Raw genomic sequence first — 14,449 nt, 5'->3', positions numbered from 1 at the left:
CCATTTTGAGTTGCTTTCCTTTAACAAAGCAGATCCAAGAACCTGTGGTAGCTGCAAACCCTGAGGACGCTTGGGGTGCTTGCCGCTACATTAATAAAGACCAGTGAGCTGACTGATGCTTCTCCCGCCTTGGCACGGTGAACTGTGCACTAGACTGAGGCAGGTGAATGGCACGGGACTCCCGACTGGAAGCTGCTCTCTCCAGGCCACATACGCTGTCCCTCCTGTGGCCCATCAACGTCATCTGTAATATGGGGATAAGAATCTTTGTATCACCAGCTCACAGGGTTTTGCAGACTTTTGAGCTCTACAGAAAGGGGAGCTAGTCTTCTTCCCCCAAAAGGCCCCTCCTTATATCTCTCATTAGTGTAAGGCGGTAACACTGGGTTCTGGATGCCAATGGAGGATAGGCTAGAAAATATGGGCCCCTAGGACAGACATTGTGCCTGAGGACCGTGAGGCAGCCAGGTGGCACAGTGGGTGGAGTTCTGGACCTGCAATCGGGAAGACCTGAATTCAAATCCAGCCTCGGATATTTACTGGCTGCGTGACCCACTGCGACTTCTCTCAGTTTCCTCATCTGTAAAAATGGGCACAATAATAGCAACTACCTCCTCCCAGGGCCTCTGTGAGAATCAAGGAGCATATCAGTAAGTGCTCCACCAACCTGAAAGCGCTCTATGAATGCTAAACTAGAGGGTGAGGGAGCCGGTAATTAATTTTTCAGCCACACCAGTCCCTGAACGCTGCCTGCTAAGCCGCGGAGGTGTTACAATCAATATCGCTAAATGGAGCACTGGCAGGGTTACCCATGCTCGAGGTATTTAAGTATCAGTATCAGCCCAAGGGGAAGAACATCTATCCAACACAAATCATGGGGCCTTTTAATTGTGTGATTCTCTTCTACTCAAGTGTCCCTGGCCAAGTCACCTAACCCCCTGGGCCTGTTTAAGATGCCCAGCGGTGGGAAACCAAAGGGGCGGGGGGAGCAGGAGGAAGGCTGGCCCAAGGTGCAGGGGCTAGGCTCCATCTCTGGCACCTGCTGCAGAGGGCTGACGGCACCAGGAGGAAGCCTGGTGAGGTTGTGACCGTTGTAACCGGACCAGCTAATAAGCATCTGAGGCAGTGTCTGAACTCAGATATCGCTGACTCCCGAGTCTGCTCCTGCCTTGGCAGCCTGTGGACGGCGCTGCTGGCTAGGTGAAACAGGGGAGGACTCCCATCGCTCCTTGCTGGGCACCACAGGCCAGGGTAGCAGGGTACTCCCAGGGGCCTTTCACTGGGTCCAAGCCCTTCATCTTACATGTGACCAGCTGAGGTCTAGAGAGTTGTGACCTGCCCAAGGTCACACCGATGGTAAGCAGCAGGCATTTAAATACTAGGCACCTACTATGTTGCATTCACAGACAAAAGCAAAACAAGTCCATGCTTCAAAGAGCTCACATCCCAAGGGGAGGGGGATGGCATGTCCACATATAAGCAAATATGAAATGTCTCCATAGTAAATATGAAGGGGGGATGGGGAGAAGGGCAGCCCTAAGTCAAGAGAGGCTCCCTACAGGAGGCGATGCCTGAGCTGAAGAATGCAAAGAGGCCAAGGCAAGGAGGGAGCTCATGGCAGATGCGGTGGGAGTGGGGGCAGCACTAACAGCCAAGAACTGTGCTGACCCCAGAGCTTGTCCTGGTTTCCCACTGGCCTGCTTAATGGTCTCTCTGGCCTCAGTTTCCCCTCTCCCATCCAGCATGGGAATACTGTGTAGGCAAAGAGCTTCCAAACCCAGGTATGCCCGATCAAGCCCATAAAAGCTCAGAAATGCGCTGGCTCAGGGTGACCACAGTCACCACACACAACTAATAAAGACTTCCCATGCCATCCTCCCTGCATGCTCTGTGGGAAACGAAGGCTCAGGCACTGACCCCCAGAAAATAAGGACCAGGAGTCAAACCACCACTGTCATCAACCCTCCCACCCCCACCCCCTGCCTCAAGTTCCCTTTTCCACCCAGTCAGCAGCCCCAGCCAAGGCAGGAGCAGACTTGGGAGTCAATGAGATCAGAGTTCAAACGCTGCTTCAGATGCTTATTAGCTGGGCTAGTCACTTAACCTCCCTGGGCTTCCGTATTTTTATATAATGGGGACACTGACAGCACCCACCTCAAAGGGCCAAATGAGAGAATATGTTGCTAGCCCTTTGCAAGATTCAATGTATTACAGAACTGTTACCTATCATTGTGATTACAGTGGAAAGAGGAGTGGCCTGGTGTCTAGAAGCTTCCCTCTCTGTGCCTCAGTTTCCACATCTGTGAAAAAGGGATCCTGGCTAGGAGAAGGACAGAATAAGCCAATGGACTTGGCAGCATTTGAAGGCTCCCAAGCCGCACGGCGGAGGCTCTGGCGGTTCTTCTATATTATAGCCCTCCCTGCCCCAGGGATCCTGGAAGAAAGAACAAAATGTAAGAGGCCTTCAAAGCACAGGACAGAGTGAGCAGCAAGGACAGGAGCAAAGGGGAGGGTACGAATGGGCCTCCCACCCCCACCTGGCCCCTAGCCAGGACCCCCCTGAGCTCTCACTGATGAGCTTCTCCCCAGGGCCGTGGGAACAAGGAGGGCCTGCCTTCAGCCTCCCTGGCATCCTAGGGCACAAGTCCCACCTGGACCAGAGGAACAGGAAGCGGCCCAGGAATGTGAGAACACATCAGTCCTGGGTGGCTAAGGCTTGGTTACTTGCTCTACCGGCCTGATGACTTCCAGGAGCACCACTCGAGACATCCCTTTGGGCCCCAGGCACCAGGCTGGCAGGGCAGAGGAGAACATGTAGGCCAATACCAAGGATAACTGGGCAGTGTCCACGTCCCTCATCCCTGCTTCTCAGGGACCTGCAATGCCCAGGTCCATGGATATAATGGGATGTCTCCTGCTGGATCTTCCTCTAAAACCCACCCACACTCGCCCAAAGCGCTAAAGGCCAACTTCTGGAAAGGTGAGAAGAGAATATGCTAAATCTATTCAGGAGAGGGACAGAAATGCAGGCTTATGCTGAGCTTCTGTGTGAGGACAAACCTGTGAATTAGATACCTCTTGTAAGGGCTAGGGACTGGGGGTGGGGCGTGGGGTAGACAGTGTTCTCCATTGCCAAGGCCTTTGGAAGTGGCATTTGTAACGTAGGCCCTGGCACTGGCCTGCCAAAGCAGTCAGGCCCTCTCATTCACTACAGCCAGAACAGAGGGGTTCCTCCTCCCTACCACAGTGGCTAAGAAAGGAGCCGACCTCCCTGTCTTACACTACAGAAAGCCATGTAATTCCATTCCGAAACTGGCTCTGGGAGCCCAACAGATGGCTCAGTCTCCCAGAACAGCTAAGGACAGACACGAATACACACATAGTCATCTCTCATCGCTCGCCTGGAAGCCACAAATCAACTCTGACAAAAACCAACCAACCTGATTCTAAAGGTCAGCCTGACCCCCACCCCAGCTGGCAGCAGGAGACCTCTGGCAGCAGCTTATACTCTAAGGGAACACAGGATCCTGAGGCCAGGCTGGAGTTGGGAGAATCAGATTTCAAGGGTACGAGCTGGGCCATCTTGGCCCAGGCCCAGGCCCACAGGTGCCCTCCACTTTGTTATCCAAGGAGGTGAGGGATGTTTGCCGCATCCAACATCTTTTAATGCTTAAAAGGAAGCACATAAAGATAATGTAGACAGGCTGGGGCTTCTTCACTGGCAGCCTATGAACTTGGTTTTGGTCTATATATCTTTTTAAAAATATTCCGACAACTGCATTTCATCATAAATGGTTTCTTTGTAGTTAGCCCACAGTAATTCATTTAAAAGCTAGATTCTGAGAAGAAGTCTAGAGATGGCACCGGCCTGCTGACCAAGGGGTCAGCAACACAGAAAGGCTGGGAACTCCTGATCTAGGCCAAAACCCTGACTTTACACATGAGGAAATGAAGACCCAAAGAAAAGAACTACTCAGGAAAGGCAGAACTCAAACTCAGGTCTTCTGACTCCCTGTCCAGTTGTCTCGATGCTCTCCCAGGCTGCTGTCCCCACTGGATATAGGCCACTTGCCATCTCTCCTCAGAGGCTCATTCTTTCAGCCTTTTTTGATTCTTGAATGATACCGTGGTTGGCTTCAGGTCTACTTCCTATGCTACAAATGAATGTATTTTGTCTAGTTTGCCCAAAACAAACAAAAACGCCCCTCTGGGCCTAGCCCCTCAGCCATCCCTCTGTAACCCTGTCTATGATCAGGCTTCAGGACCCCATCCGTGCCTCCCTTTCGCCTCGGCTGGCATTCTCTCTTTTTCCTTTTTTGCATTTTTATGAGCTTCAATGCTAAAATGAGGATGGGGAGGCTGAAGGCATTTGTGCTCTGGGGGTCTCCACACCAAGCAAGTCACAGGACTGGACTTCTGAAAATAAGTGTCTTCAGGTTTTTGATCTTTGCCCAGTCTGACTCCAGTGCTTCACTCCGGCACAGAAGTAACCCTGGTTCCTCCAAGGCAGCCAAGGGCCAGCCGTCTGTGCCCGGAAACGTGTCAGGTCCAGCGATAGCCAAGGGAAATAAGTCTCATCAACCCACAGGAGGTGGCTCCTTGATGATGCATCCTTTGGTCATGGCAACCACAACTCATGAACCACCGCTAAACCTGGCTCTTGGTCCTGTTGGGCACCGTCTTCCCCTGTAAGGATGTAACACAGGGGTGGAGCAGGGGACAGAGGGTGCAAAGAGTCCCCCAATCACAAGACCATACAGAAAGACAACCTTAATGGGTGATACTCAAACGTAAGGTACTTGACCAAGGAGTGGACACCGAGGGAAAGTCTCTTCACCACTGACATTCTCACCATAAATGGAACCAGCAAAGAAAGGCAAGTGTGAAACAAGACATACATTTTCAGACATGGGCAATATGTGTTGATTTATTTTGCTTTACTACACTGAGAGGGTGGGATGGGGGAGAAGAAGAATGCATCACAAGGGGATACAGAGCACACACTGAAGCTTGCTACTGGAAGAGGGGGGTCTACTTCATGTGTTGGGGCCTCCCTGGAGTCCTCTGGGTTTCAGGGTTAACAGCAGAGTGCTCTGAATGTCCACTTCTCACTCCTTCTTCTTGCCACATGACCAGATGACCCAATAAGTTTCTGCTCTCTTTCTTTAAGGCTCCCTGTTGGTTCCACGTCCCATCCTGCTAAGGCCCATCACAAGCGTCTTCATCGCCTTCTATGACAGACTCATTTTAATTCTCCAAATGTCTCCATTCCACATAGCACCAATGGTTGAATACCAGTTTTTTAAAAATGGGCCTTTACATCCATGGGAGGCCTGGAGTCAGTAAAAGAGCTTTGCAATTTTCTGAAAGCAGTCCAGTCCAGTCTCTTCCTGCTTCCAGTTCCACCTGGGCCCAGTTCACTGTCCATCTGTACCGTCTGTCCTAAATACCCATGCTGATGGACAAGCCCTCTAGGGGTCCATCCAAATGCATACTGAAATCTAAACAAAAAAGATTCTTCACCCCCTAAACTTTCCTGTGTAGATGGTTAGCATCAGACTCTTGAGTTAACTGTGGATCTCTTTCCCTGCAATGTTCTAGGGCTTGAGGTAATAAGAAAATGTCATCAGCAAACAAAAGGATCCAGAGGGCTCACCTTCCTCTGAAATGTCCCCTTTGACCTAGGCCTCTCACTGGATCTCCAACATATGCCTTTGGCAAGCATACACCTCCCTGTTTTATGTTTCACCTAATGTTTGTGAGCAGAGGATCACTGAGTAGGAAGGAAAGAAAGGAGGAAAGAAGCATTTATTAAGCACCTACTACATGCCAAGCACTGTGCTAAACATTTTAAGAGCATTATCTCATTAGAGTTCCATAACAATCCTAGGAACTAGTGCTATTATTATCTCCACTTTTACAAAAAGTGACTTGTGCAGGGTCACACAGCTACTAAGTAGCTGAGGCCACATGTGAGCTCAGGTCTTCTCCATCCATGAACCACCTGGCTGTCTCAAACAATGTTACTTCTGTTGTATTTTCCAAAGAACCTTTAGGTTTTGACAGATGGCTGGGAGACAGACACATTACTGTAACAAGAGCCTGCGTTGTGTTCTACCAAATCAAATGTTTTTCATAATCGATATATGGGACCTTAAATTCTGTACATCTTTCAATTAACTGTGAAATAGCCAAGATGCGGTTAAACACTGCTTGCCAAAGTCAGAGATGTCACTTGAGAGAACTAAGAGCTGGCAAAGGCAGCCAGAATGGATGGAGTGGCCAGAGAGGAGATCCAGGCTGGGGGTGACTCGACTGCAGGGGCCTGGAGAGAAGACACGGAAAAATCTCACACCTCCATTCCCTGCAGCTATCAAAATCTGTAAAAAGCATTTCCTAATCAATGGCTACTCACTTTTGTCTCCAGTTTCTGCAGCCACAAAAAACTATGAATATTTTTGGCAAACATAAGACCTTTTTGTCTTTGACTTCCTCGGGGGACATGCCCCATAATGCAATTGTTTGGTCAAAGGGGATGAAGAGTTTAGCAACTTTTCTCCTGTGATTCCAAATTTAATTCTGCAGAAAGATCGGACGGATACACAGTTCCACTAATGGGATATTTGTAGACCAACCTTCTCCTAGTCCCCCAACAAGGATTATTTCCATCTTTTATCATCTTTGCTAACCTGACAGGAGGCAGGTAAACACTCAAAACTTGGGATTTTTTATGCTATCAATGACTTTGAGCAATTTTCCATGTGTTTACTGAAAGGTTGCATTTCTTCTTTTCAAAACTCTTTTGCCCTTTATCCACTCATCTATTAGAGTCCTATGTTAATCACATATTATTATTAGTTAGTCATATCTGAATATCAGACTTTTATAAAACGTTTTATTTAAATTAGAAAATCTCTTCTGATTCTAACTTACCCATTTCATTCATGCCAAATCTTTTTTTTAAGTTTATCTAATTAATTATTTTATTATCTCTTTTATCCTTCATTTAAGAATTCCATCTCTAGTCATAGCTGTGTAAGGTTTCTTCATTTTCCTCTAATTTTTTATAATAGGACCTTTTTATATTTAGGTCATATGTTCACTTGGAGATTGTGGCATATATGTATATATACACAGTTCATACATATGCACATATATGCATACATATATTTGATTATATATGTGTGTGTGAATATATACATATATTGTATATATTATACATGTTTGTATGTACACACACACAGTATAAGATCTAACCCTATCTTCTGTCAAGACACTCTCCTGTTTTCCTAGCAGCTCCTGTAAAGCAAGGATCTTTCTCCAGCAGCTTGGGGTTAGGTATGTTACGTATTTATAAAACACTGGGCTACTGTGTTCGATTACTTTTAGGTCTTTCTTGTTCCCCTTGATCTACTTTTCTATTTTTTTAAACCAATACCACACTGTTTTGATGACTATGGTTTAGTGGGATGATTTGAGATCCTGTAAAAATGCTAGGTTCCTTTCACTCTTGCATCTTTTTCACGATCTTCCTTGAGGTTCTTGGCCTTTTGTTTTACCAGATTAATTAGTATTATTCTGTCTAGTCCTGGCTAGTGGTTGGTATAGCACTCAATTTTTTTTTTGGAGGGGGGAAGACAAGGCAATTGGGGTTAAATGACTTGCCCAAGGTCACACAGCTAGTTAAGTGTCTAGTGTCTGAGGTCACATTTGAACTCAGGTCTTCCTAACTCCAGGGCCAGTGTTCTATTCACTACGCCACCTAGCTGCCCCTGCACTCAATTTTTAAGTTTAGGCAGCCCATTCGTTTTTATTACATTGGCATGGCCTAGCCATGAACAATGAATGACTCTCCTTTCAATTCCCTAAGTCTTCCTTGATTTCTGTAAGGAACATATGGTGGGCATTTATAAAACTATTAAGGGTCTCAGCAGGTTAACTCCCAGATGTCTCAATGATGAGGCTGTGATTAGTCTGGATGGAATTTTTCTAACTCTTCCTCTGGAGTTTTGATGGTGATATGCAGAAAGGCTGGTAGTTTTAGGGGTTTACTCTCCAGCAGATGTGGACTTTAGTACTGTAGCCAGGGCTGCCTGCCTCACGGTAAGGGAAGTGGGTGGGAAGGGGGCAGGTTCCTGTTCAGCAAAGGGAGAAATAGTAGGGCTGGTGTGCATTCAACTCTAAGGATTGAGAGAGAGGCCTCTCTGAGCAGCTGTGACCTGGAGGGAGGAAGTTCCAGACCAGAGATCACAGGATCACACTGTTATCACTGTGAAACTGGAAGGGATTTGAGGGGCCAGCGGGTCCAGATCCCTCCTTTCAGTGCAGAAAGGGTAAGCGACTTGCAAGTCACACAGGTAGAGTGAGAGGCAGAATTTGAACCTGGGTCCTTCAGAGCCCCTTATCTTTCTACCCCACTACACTGCCCTCCATGGTCCTCTATGCAGCCGTGATGGGGGAGGGGATGGCTCTCTCTCCAGATGTGACGAGGGGGTGGTTCTCCCCACATCTGACAAGGGGGGGGTCTGTCTCTCTCCAGATGTGAGGGGGGGGGGGGGGGACTGTCTCTCTCTCCAGAGGGGGGCTGGCTCTCTCCAGGATGTGACAAGGAGAGACTGTCTCTCTCTCCAGATGTGACAAGGGGGAGCTGTCTCTCTCCAGATGTTGGGGGCTCCCTCTCGAGCCGTCCCCCCGATCCAGCTGTGACGGGGCCCCCAGCTGTGGGCCTGTTTGGGGGGCGGTGGGGTGGGGGCAGCCGCTGCCCCCCATCCAGCGACGGCCGGATTATTGGGTAGGGGGCGGGCCGGGGGGAGGGGCGCCGGCCCTCGGAGGACCTCCTTACCTGAACTCTCCGGATCTGCAGCCGCTCAGCGCCCGGCTCCTGGGCGGCCCATCAGCCGCCCTCCTCCCTGGCCCTTGCAGGCCCCGCCGCCTCGGGCTCCTCCGGTGCTTCCAACCCGAGGACGCTGAGGAGAGGAGGGGGAGGGGGAGGGGGAAACGAACGGCCGGTCCGCACCGGCCAGGGACCGTGGCCAAAGAGCCTCACCTCGCGGGAGCCGAAACGCGGAACTCGCGTTCCCGTCTGGGGAAGAAAGGCAGGAGAGAGCTCGGCCCCGACTGAACTCCCGGCGTCCGGTACCGGGACTAGCCGAAAAGTAGCCCGCTGGGGAGCGGGGACGGAAGGGAAGGGACTGAGGAGGTGGAAAAAAAAAAAACCCAAATTCGCCAAACAGCTGGACCCAGGAACTTATCTATCATCCCTGGGTGCAACGTCCAGCCCCGCCTCTCCATCACGGGATAGCCAATAGGACTGAAGCACTCTGAGGTCTCGGCTTAAAAGAGAAAGTAAATAGCAGAAGTAACCAATAAAGAGCTGCAGGAGGCGGGACGGACTGGCTCTTCTCTTAAAGAGACAGTCTTTCGTCCTCTCGCCAGGAAGACTGTCTTTACACATTTGCTGTTGCCCCCAACCATACGCATTCACCTAGGAGCCGGGACCATGCGATGGTCGGGACCATTAGGACTAAAAGGAACCTTAGGGCTCCAATACCTTTGTATTACTTAGAAGGAACCTAAGACACGGACAAATTGTAATTAACCAAAGGTCACACATCGAGTGAAATTTGTGCAACCTGCATTTTGAACCCAGGTCCTCTGAATCCAGATGGGGCGTGCTTTCCCCTCCACCACAGAATGCCGCTTATTTCGTTTGATTTTGTTGTTGTTTGTTATAGTATTTTAAAAATATTAAATAAATATTTATTTAGGAGCCTGTCCAGTCCCTCCGGGACTCATTGAGAAGCAAAGCCACACACATGAAGTTATGCAAAACATATTTCCACGAAAGCCACATTGCAAAAAAAAAAAAAAAAGCAAAAAAAGATGAAGAAATCGAGAAAATCATACTTCAATTTGCACTCGGAGTTCATCAGTTCTCTCTCTCCGGGGATGGAGAGCTTTATTCATTACGAGTGCTTTGGAATTGTCTTCGTAGCCCAATGTTCCAGGGTTGATCATCTTTACAACATGGCTGGAACTGTGCACTTGTACTGTGAACTTGGGTTCTTCCCACTTCACTTTGCATCAATTTATATATAGGTCTTGCCGTGTTTTTTTCTGAAACCACTCCCACTCGCCATTTCTTTTAGCTTAGTGTTCCATTACAATCACATACCACAGCTTGTTCAGCCATTCTCCACCTGATGGGCATCTCCTCCATTTCTAATTCTTCACTGCCACAGAGAGCTTTTATATTTTTTTAGTATGCCATTTCTAACAGATCGGGCCCAGTGAGAATTAACTTTAGAGTGTCTATCTCCAAGAACCAGTGACTTCCCTGTGGACAACCTGCTTTCCTTTATAGCAAAGAATAATTGGATTTTGGAGTTGAAAGGAACCTCCGAGGACATGTACGAGATAATATACTATGGAAGAAAAGAAGTTACAGGATTTAGAGCAAAGCAGCTCTTAGAGCATATGATGTCAAGGCTAAAAGGTACCGTCTTGTCCAATTCTCTTATTTTACAGATGAGTAAACTGAGACCCAGGGAAGAAAAACAATTGTCTAAGGTGTCAGGGGTAAAACTACAAGAACCAGGATTCCAGAACAGGTCCTCTGCCTCCTAGTTTAGTGCCCAGCAGTACAACAGATTTGGTATTGGGGAAAATGGGTTCAAATCCCTACTCTAGTATTTATTCCTTGTATGACCTTGGTCAAGTCACTTTACCCCTCAAGTGGGATATTTGTAAAGCACCTAGCACAGTCCCTGACCTATGTTTTTTGTTCAGTTGTGTCTGACTCTTCATGACTCCAATTGGGGTTTTCTTGGCAAAGATACTGGAGTGGCTTGCCATTTCCTTCTCCAGCTCATTTTACAGATGAGGAAGCTGAGGCAAACAGGATTAAGTGACTAGCTCAAGGTCACTAGTAAGTGTCTGAGGTCAGATTAGAACTCAGGAAGATGAGTCTTCCAGCCTCCAGGCCTGATGCATAGTAGATGTTTATTAAGTGTGTCTTGCTTTCTTTCCCCTTCTCCCTCAGCCTCCGTTTCCTCATCTCTAAAATGAGGGGAGACTGAATTAGGTAGTCTAAGATTCCTTCCAATTCCATGTTCCTGTGACTTCTAGCTTCTCCCCTGGGCTGCTAACAGGAAAGGAGCCAAAATAACAAAAAAGTTATAATGATCATTGAAGCCGACTCAATCCATCAGCCAGTGGCAAAGACCAGATCTGGGACCCTAGTGAGGTATAATTATCCCACAGAGTGAGGAGGCCCTGAGAAATAGGGCTGAAAATGGGCATTCTGAGGGAACAACTTCGTAATAAGGCAGAAATAAACGGGAACTTCCAGCAAACAAAGGGAAATCCCTCTGAGGTTAGTCAAGAAAGCCCATCACAAAGGATTAGCCATTGCAAACCACTGAGAGCCAAGAGCTAGAAGAGCCAAGAAGTCTACCTCAAGGTCCTAAGCAGGGAGTTCAGCAGGGCTGTGAGCTTTGCCTTCTACCACCACAGACCAGGGTCAGAAGGCACGATGTCACCTACAAACGACCACTTCTTTCTCTTGCTATCCCAGTGATGCAGAATCCTGGGCTGCCCAGGTGAAAGCACCTGCCCGTCTCATCTCTGCCCTCCTCAGCTCCGCCCCAGCCATGCACATCACATCCCCTTCCATCCAACCTGCTGGAATCCCCCTTCTTTCTTCAACAGGCTTCTCCTTGACTACAGAGAGAAGGTTTATTGGAGAAGTGTTAGACCTGGCTTCACACCCCACCTCAGACACTTATTAGCTGTGTGATTCTGGGCAAGTCACTAATGAGAGTTCCCTCAATTTCCTCAACTGTAAAACAGGAAGAAATAACAGCATCTCCCTTGAAGGGCTGTTGTTAGGATCAAATGACACAATGCCTCTGAAGCCTTTCTTTAGCACAATGCCTGGCACATGGGGAGAGAATGCCCACTTCCTTCCCAGGTTCCCCCCTACATAAAATGATGGGGTTGGTCTTGAAGGTTTTCAAGCTTCCTTCCAGCTTTAAGTCTCCCACCTTAGGAGCCTAATATCACCTGGCTCCCAGCTATAACTACTTCCCCAGACTGTCTTCCTTCTAGTACTAAACACATTTTCCTTCATACTCTCTGACACTTGTCTAGGGTCAGGGAATTGTAATACTCCCCTTACCGCTTCTAGACCCTCCCTCAGACACTTATTAGCTGTGTGACCCTGGGTAAGTCACTTAATCATGGTTGTCTCTGTTTCCTCGTCTGTAAAATGAGCTGGAGAAGGAAATGGCACATTGATCCAGTATCTTTGCCAAGAAAACCCCAAATGGGGTCACAAAGAGTTGGACGCTACCGAAAGAAGTGAACAATAGCAAGTGTTTAATAAATGCTTGTGGGGCGGCTAGGTGGTTTAGTGAATAGATCACCGGCCCTGGAGTCAGGAGGACCTGAGTTCAAACCTGGGCCTCAGACACTTAACACACACTAGCCTTGGGCAAGTCACTTAACTCCAATTGCCCTGCCTTCCCTCCTCCAAAAAATAAATAAAATTTTAAAATGCTTGTTGAGTGTTGATCCCCATCATTCTACTTCAACCGTGGACAAATAGGGCCATACCCTTGATCTCACCATCCCTCATACATGGCCCACTTTTATGAACAAGAATCCTGAAATTCCTTTAATCAGCCACAACCTCATGTGTGGTATTATCTTTCTCTATGCCTTATTCCTTTATAATCTTTGGGAATTCAAAAATATAAATGAAAGTTGCCAAGAGTAAAATCAGTCAGTCTGAGACCAAACTGGGGTTAAAAAACATTCTGGAGAAAAAGTAACAAATTCATAGTCTAATTGATTAAAGTAACTTGAGTAAGTACTTTGCACTGTTCTCTGCCTAAGGGCAGAAAGGCAATTTCCCAGAGTCCTTAGGGGGTAGTATTATCTAATCTACCTGTACCTCTTTACTGGAATGCCAAATTCTGAAAGCATAACAGATAAGAGAGCTTAGAATTCTGATACTGAGGCTGCCTAAACTCCAAGCCTTCACTCTCCTCTCACTTCTCAATCCCTTGTAATCTGGTTTCCAAATTTATTTTTTTCTCCCTCCCATTCCCCCACCAAAAGAAAAAAATTAAAAGAAAACTCTTATTACAAATATATGTATTTTATATGTGTGTATATATATTATATATGTCTGTGTCTGTACATGTGTGTATATGCAGATATACATACATGTGTGTATTCAAGCAAAACAAATTCCCATCAATGATGATGGGATCTCTTGTTGGTTTTTGAAGAGGACCAGTGACATCATAGGTTGATGCCTTGATTTACCCTTGAATTGGGTGTTAAGTGATCTCAATTGCTAGATGGATCCAATGACCTTTTCTCAATTGGCGCCCTTCCTGACCTCTCTATATTTGTCATGTTAACTGATCTTTCCTCATCTCTCTCCTGGTTCTTTCCTCTACTTGTTCTCACTCTCTTTTGCTGGATCATCAGTCATATCCTTACCCATAAATGTGAATATGTCCCCAAGACTCTGTCCTGGTCCTCCCTCCCTGTATTTGTACATTCTCTCACTTGTTGACCTCAATAGCTCCCATAAATTTAATTATCATCTCTATGCAGGTGACTCTCAGGTTAATGTAGCCAGTCCTAGTTTCTCTCCTTACCCCCAGAACACTACACTTTGAGTCTGGAAGACCTGAATCCAAATCCAGCCTCAGACCCTTACTAGCTGCATGATCTTGGCAAGCTGCTCTACAACTTCTGCCTCGGTTTCCCCATCTGTAAAGAGGGGATCATAATGCCTACTTCACCAGGCTGCTACGAGGACTAGTTGAGATAACATATGTGAAGAACCTGGTTAGCTGTTGTTATTATTACCATCACAAACTACCTATTGGACGTTTTGAAATGGACATCTCAAGCACATGTCGAAAAAGCAAATTCACCATCTTAAACACACACATCCCTTCAGAAGTTCCTCCTTTCTATCAAGGGCCATGCCATCTTTACAACCTTCCATTTTGGTAACATTCCCAAACCTACAACATCCCTTATATTCCTCACCTTCTCTCTACCCCTTAGGCTATATCAGGCCCCATCACACCTGGACTGCTGCACTAGGCTTCTAATTGGTTTCTCTGTCTCAAGACTCGCCCCTCTCCAATTCAACTGGCACAAATCAGAGCGAAATTCCTAAAGCCCCACCCTGATCACATCAGCTCACCTGCTCAGTAAATCCCAATGGCACCCAAGACTCCTAGGGCCAAATACAAACTCTTCAGTTTGACATTCAAGGCCCTTCGTGATCTGGCTCCAACTTGCCTGCCCTAGATTATTACATCACTCCCCCATGCCTAGCACAGTACCTGGCACTGAAGAAATGCTTTCTGGTTGTTACTCATTGCACCTTCCAGACCATTCCTATGATGCTCAGTAACCC

General features: G+C 47.3%; 1 protein-coding gene across 2 annotated transcripts in view; it reads right to left on the bottom strand.

Moving 5' to 3' along the window:
• Positions 1-9,285, bottom strand: part of TPRA1 (transmembrane protein adipocyte associated 1) — a 23,705-nt gene extending 14,420 nt beyond the window's left edge. Inside the window, exon 1 of one of the 2 annotated variants that reach the window (XM_069083831.1) lies at positions 9,047-9,285. The gene's annotated coding sequence lies outside the window, so the exon portion shown is untranslated. Of the gene's footprint in view, positions 1-8,842; positions 9,019-9,046 lie in introns of those variants that run through there. The other variant, XM_069083830.1, reaches the window with a different exon arrangement.
• Between the last annotated feature and the right edge of the window lie 5,164 nt (positions 9,286-14,449).

Source organism: Petaurus breviceps, unplaced genomic scaffold, assembly GCF_028583685.1.
Source record: "Petaurus breviceps papuanus isolate PSGF00001 unplaced genomic scaffold, PetGlider_PUasm1.0 174, whole genome shotgun sequence".
NCBI classification, from domain to species: domain Eukaryota; kingdom Metazoa; phylum Chordata; class Mammalia; order Diprotodontia; family Petauridae; genus Petaurus; species Petaurus breviceps.
This window is presented reverse-complemented; position numbering and strand designations above follow the sequence as displayed.